The following is a 6,575-nucleotide window of genomic DNA, read 5'->3' on the forward strand; positions in this document are numbered from 1 at the left end:
AGCAATTTGGAATTTTCATCCAGAGATTCCACTGCTAGGCGGACAATCCCATGGATGTCAGTGATAAAAAGGAAGGCTCCAAATGACTAAAATATTTATAGCAGTACTTTTTTGTGGAAGCAAATAACCGGAAACAAAGTAGAAGCCTGTCAGTTGGGGAATGATTAAACCAACTGTGTTACCTGAATCTAATGGAATAATATGGTGTAAGAAATGACCAGTTTGATTGATGAATACAAAGCACTGGAAGGATTTATATGCCTGGGGCAGAGTGACATAAGCAGAGCTATGAAAACAATATATATAGTAACACAACATAAATTGTTGAATAACCACAAAACTTTCAGACTGAATATTACAAAATGACAAAGATCAAGCATGGCTCTAAAAAGGTATTAGAAGTTGCCACCCACTACTCTGTTCCAGAGGTGGGAATTCCACAAATGTGAAATGTTGCACATAATTTCAGACTTTTTCGATATATTGATCAATTTTGCTGATTTTTTCTCTTCTATCCCCTACCTTTTTTTCCTTTTTTAAAAAATTTGTTTTCAACATTCACTCCCACAAGATTTTGAGTTCTAAATTTTCCACCTATGCCTCTCCTCCCCCACCCCATTACTCCTTCCCCCAGTCTTCCCTCCCTTCTATCACTCCCCACTTTCTCTTATCCCCTTCCCCTTCTATTTTCCTGTAGGTAAGATAGATTTCTATACCCTTTTGCGTGTGTATCTTATTTCCCAGTTGCATATAAAAACAATTTGTAACATTCCTTTTTAAAGCTTTGAGTTCCAAATTCTCTCCCCTTTTCCATCCCCACCCACCCTCCTTGAGAAGGCAAGCAATTCGATATAGGTTATACATGTGTAGTCATGCAAAACACTTCCATAATAATCATGTCGTGAAAGACTAACTATATTTCTCTCTATACTATCCTGCCCCATTTATCCTATTCCCTCATTTGACCCTGTCCCCTACTCAAGTATTTGCTTCTGATTATCCCCTCCCCCAATCTGCCCTCTCTTCTATTGCCCCCCTTACCTCCTTCCCCCCTACTTTCCTGTAGAATAAGATAGATTTACATACCCAATTGAGTGTGTATATTGTTCCCTCCTTAAGCCAAATCCAAAGAGCATAAGGTTCACTCCTTCCCTCTCACCTCCCTCCTCTTCCCCTCCATTGTAAAAGCTTTCTCTTGCCTCTTTTATATGAGATAATTTACCCCATTGTGCCTCTCTCTTTCTCCTTCTCCCAGTACATTCCTCTCTCACCCTTAATTTTGTTTTTTAGATACCATCCCTTAATATTCAACTCACCCTGTGCTCTGTTTCTAAATATATTCCCTCCAACTACCCTAATAATGAGAAAGATCTCATGAGCTACAAATGTCATTTTTCTATGTAGGAATGTAAACAGTTCAACTTTAATAAATCTCTTATGATTTCTCTTTCCTGATTACCTTTTCATGCTTCTCTTGAGTCTTGTACTTGAAAGTCAATTTTTCTATTTAGCTCTTGGTTTTTTTTTTTCTCAAGAATGCATTAAATTCGTCTACGTCACTGAATATCAGTTTTTCCACCTCATTGATTACACTCGGTTTTGCTGGGTAGGTGATTCTTGGTTTTAATCCTAGCTCCTTTGACCTCTGGAATATCATTTTCTAAGCCCTCTGATCCCTTAATGTAGAAGCTGCTAAATCTTGTGTTATCCTGATTGTGTTTCCACAATACTTGAATTGTTTCTTTGTGGCTGTTTGCAGTATTTTCTCCTTGACCTTCTGGGAACTCTGGAATTTGGCTATAATATTCCAGTGAGTTTTCCTTTTGGGATCTCTTTTAGGAGGTGATCAGTGGATTCTTTCCATTTCTATTTTACCCTCTAGTTCTAGAATATCAGGGCAGTTTTCCTTGATAATTTCTTGAAAGAAGATCTTGGTTTTCAGGTAGTCTAATAATTTTTAAATTTTTCCTCCTGGATCTGTTTTCCAGATCAGTTGTTTTTCCAGTAAAATATTTCACATTGTCTTCTATTTTTTCATTCTTTTGGTTTTGTTTGTAATTACTTGATCTCTCATAGAGTCATTAGCTTCCATTTGTTCCATTTTAATTTTTAAGGAATTATTTTCCTCAGTGAGCTTTTGGACCTCCTTTTCCATTTGGCCAATTCTGCTTTTTAAAGCATTCTTCTCCTTATTGTCTTTTTGAACTTCTTTTGCCATTTGATATAATCAGTTTTTTGAGATGTTATTCAGTTGTTGTTGTTGTTTTTTTGGGGGGTCTCCTTTAGCAAGCTGTTGGCTTATTTTTCATGATTTTCTTGCATTATTCTTCATTTCTCTTCCCAATTTTTCCTCCATTTATCTCACTTGATTTTCAGAATCCTTTTTGAGCTCTTCCATGGCCTGAGACCAATTCATATTTTTCTTAGTGGCTTTGGATATAGAAGCTTTGACTTTATTGTGTTCTTCTGAGTGTATGTTTTCATCTTTCTTCTTACCAAAGTATGTTTCTATAGTCTGATTTTTTTCTCCTGCTGTTTGTTCATTTTCCCAGGCAATTATTTGACTTTTTGCACTGTCCCAAGCTTCAGGGGTTTCATACAGCTGTTTTAGAGATACTTCTAAGTACCTGTAAGTTTTCAGTTCTTGCAAGGTGGTATGATCTAAGGAGAAGTGTTTACTCCTCTCCTGACCTGTGCTCTGGTCTGTGAAGGACCACAAGCACTCTTTTCTGCCCTGGAACTGTGAGGAGGGTTCCCTTTTCACTGCTGCCACAAGCTCTACTATGCTAGTGCTCCTCCTTGCCCCAGTACTGCCACCCAGATCTGAATACGGGCAAAGCAACAGAGTCCTGCCTCGGTGCTAGCAAAGAGATCCCTGTAATCTCCTTCTGATCAGTTGTTCAATCTCCTTACCATCTGTGTGCTGACAGCTCCAAAAGCAGCCCCTTGCCTGGGCCTGTGCTGAGGCTGGAATATGTGCCTCTCTCACCTGGGTCTGACAGACCTTTCCTACTGACCTTCTAAGTTGTCTTTGGTGTTTATGGGTTGAGAAGTCTAGAAACCACCACACATGCCCACAATTCAGTCCCTTGAGGCCTGCTCCAGGTTTCACTGAGGCCGGGTCTGTGCTGGCAAGCTTTTGCTGGACTGCACGCCTCTCCCAGCCCAATGCAATAAACCTTTCCTGTTGACCTTCCAGATTGTCTTGGGCTGGAAATTTGTTTCACTCTGTCTTTTTGTGGGTTCTGTTGCTCTAGGATTTGTTTAGAGTCATTTTTTACAGGTATTTGGAGGTGTTTGGGGGAGAGCTCAAGCGAATCCCTATTTTTACTCTGATATCTTGGCTCTGCCCTCACCTTTTTTTTTCTTTAAAAATATTCTTTGTTTTATGAGACAGCTCTCTGGGAGGGAAAAGGATATGGTGAGGAGGGCTTAGCAATGTTAAAACAAATGATATCAATGCAAATTTATTTTTAAATAAGAAAGTAAACTGGCTCTGGTAGCCCATATGGGGCATCCCTGCTGCTGGCTAAGGCTGATGTATCATTTGAGTTTGGTAATTCTGAGCTTCTGTAGAGCTAAAGCCCATCAGGTGTCGGAGCTAAGTTTAAAATCAATATGATGTGCCCCCAGGAACAGAGAAGCTACTAGGATGCCTAAGGAGAGGTGAACTGGCAGGGCTTGGAAACAGAGCAGGTTGCTTCATTGCCAGTCAATAGTGGGGTCAGACTGAGGAGTGACTGATGTATTTACAACATGGGTGAGATAGGGAGACCTAGTTCTCTCCCCACTCCCAAGAAAAGAAAATATAAGCTCCTTGAGGGCAGGGACTGTCTTGCTTACTTGTTTTTATATCTCCATCCCTTAGCACAGTGCCTGGAAGATAATATACACTTAATAAATGCTTTATCTAGCCAAAGAATTTTTTTATCACTGTCCTTTATTCCTTGTATTTCCCAACCTGATATTGACCAAGAAAGGCTGCATTGTGTAGTGGATAGAGAACTGTCCTAGGAATGAGGGAGAACTGAGTTTAATTTTGCCATTCCATTAATCTCCAGTCAGCTCTCCAATACCGCAAGTTTCAAGAGAAACCTGGAGTAAGAGTCATCATTTTTGTGATTTTAAGATGGGGAAGGTTGGGCAGTTTTACAGAAACTACTCTGAAGAAGGTTTGAGGGTTCTAGCAGATTGCAAGCTAAATACAATTCAACAATGAGATGGGACAGCCAAATAAGCCAACTTGCTCTGTGCCTCTGTCAACAGAAGCATTGGTCCTCTTCAAGAATGAAGGACGAACAACAACTGAAGCATTGTATCCAAGGATACAGAAGTGGTAGTCCTGTAGTACGCTGCCATGATCAGACTGCATCTGAAATATTATGTCCTTTTCTAGGCACCACATTTTAGTAAAGTTGTTGACAAACTGGAGAGTACTCAGAGGAAGGTTTTGTTTTGTTTTTGGTGAGACAGTTGGGGTTAAGTGACTTTCCCAGAGTCACACAGCTAGTGAGTGTTACGTGTCTGAGGCCTGAATTGAACTCAGGTCCTCCTGACTCCAAGGCCGGTGCTCTATCCACTGCACCACCTCGCTGCCCAGAAGATATGATTTTAACTAGAGCTTGAAGGAATCAAGGAGGCACAGAGGAGGAGGAAGAGCATTCCAGGCATGGGAACCAGCTCGAGAAAATGCCCTGTTAGGAGATGGAATGGCTTGTTCAAGGACTAGCAAAGAACTCAATGTACCTGGATCACAAAGTACACACTGGGGAAGAGAGACTAAAATGTAAGGAGACCAGAAAGGGAGAGAGCAGGTTAGGAAGGCTTGAATGCCAAAGGATTTTATATTTGATTCTAGAGCTGATAGGGAACTGCTGGCATTTATTGATACAGGAGAGGGGCTGACATGCTTTAAGATGACTTTGACAGTTGGGTAGAAAATAGAGTGGAGTGGAGAGAGACATGGCAGAGATAGCCCAACCAGCAGGCATTATAATAGTCCAGGTGAGAGGTGATGAGGGCCTACATGAGAAGTGGCAGTATCACAAGAAAAAAGGATAGATGGATGTGAATAATGTTAGAAGGGCAAAATTGACAAGCTTTGGCAAAAGTTTGGATAGAGGGAATGAGAAAGAGTTGAGGATGACACCTGGGTTGTGACCCTGGGTGCCCGGGAGGACTGTCATGATGGTCTTCTCAGAACTTGCCACACTGTTCCACCTTCTCACTGAGGCTCCTTGTTCCATCTTCACTCTCTACCTCAAGACAGCTCAGGTGTTTTACAAGGAGAGCTGGGTTCCTGCTCATGAGAATGTGATTGGTTTCTTACCCCTGAGGTAACAGGCAGAGAGGTACCACACAGCTAGTAAGCTGAAAATGTCTAGGTTGGAAGGTTCTAAGCATAGCAGGTTCCAAGTATAGCTTGGCTTCCAGAAGAGAGCAAAGCAGAAACAGGGATCATGACTAGAGCACAGAAAGCCTGCTAGATAAAGAAAGGTTGGGTCCCCCGAAGTAGAGGTTTTCAGGACTGCAATGAGCAGTATGGGAGCTGATTGGAGAAACCTGCCAAGTTAGGCCATCACAAAGTTTTAAATGAAATGGGAAATGCTTGGTGTTTTTGGAGGGTGCCTGCAAGAAAGTCTGGGCCCCAGACATCATTCTGTTCCTGCTGAATAGAGAAGACACCCTCTCCCTAATTCAACACCTGCTTGTCAGGTGGCGTTTCTGTGAATTACTTTTTTCTTTAAAGGTCACCTTTGATGTTCTTTTTAATCCGATTTCACTTGGATAAATCCTTTGGAGAAAAGGGTTTGGGGTAAATATAAATACATAGTCTGATTTGCCCTGAGCTCACCATTCCTCGAGGAAGGATATTGGTTTGGGCAACCTCCTCTCACTCTTTGGGGCCTTTTAGTGGCTTCTTGTGTTTCACAAAATGCCTAGGACTTCTCTTACCTTTATCTATATTCCTCGTCAATTCTCTATACTTCTTTTAGCCCACTCACTTCTGACTTGGAAGCCAATGAAAAATCTTTGTCATGCAATAAGCAGTCAGGAAAATCACAGAATATGGCTCTGAGGGCTGGGCCTCTTTTGTTCATCTCTCTCCCAAACTTTACAGTTTCCTCAGTCATCCTATAATCTGATCATCCTGCACTTACACTTGTGACTGTTCTTATTCCATAACACACTAAATGTTTGTGATTTCTGCCCCATCTTTTTCACCAAGCTAACTTGTTTCCATTATTCAAAGATCTTCGTGCTTTTTCTCGACTGTAGTGATGAAATGGAGAGCATTCACTCTGTGATCCTTTTTAATTCTTAGTTGCCTATAGCATGTCCAACTGTCTCACAGTCAGTTGGAACATAGCAGAAAGAGTGCTATGTTTGAAAAGACCTGAATAGCTCCCCGCTCAGCCTATCACTAGCTGTGTGACTTTGGGCAAGTCATTTAATCTCTGTGAGTCCCAGTGTCTTCCACTATAAACTGGAGATAAATCTCATCTTGCTTTCCTCACAGGGACTGTTGTGAAGATCAGATGAAGATCAGAAAAGTGCTTTGTAAACTGTGCAGT

The sequence above is a fragment of the Phascolarctos cinereus genome, unplaced genomic scaffold, assembly GCF_003287225.1.
Source record: "Phascolarctos cinereus isolate Bilbo 61053 unplaced genomic scaffold, phaCin_HiC Scaffold_4;HRSCAF=312, whole genome shotgun sequence".
NCBI lineage: Eukaryota > Metazoa > Chordata > Mammalia > Diprotodontia > Phascolarctidae > Phascolarctos > Phascolarctos cinereus.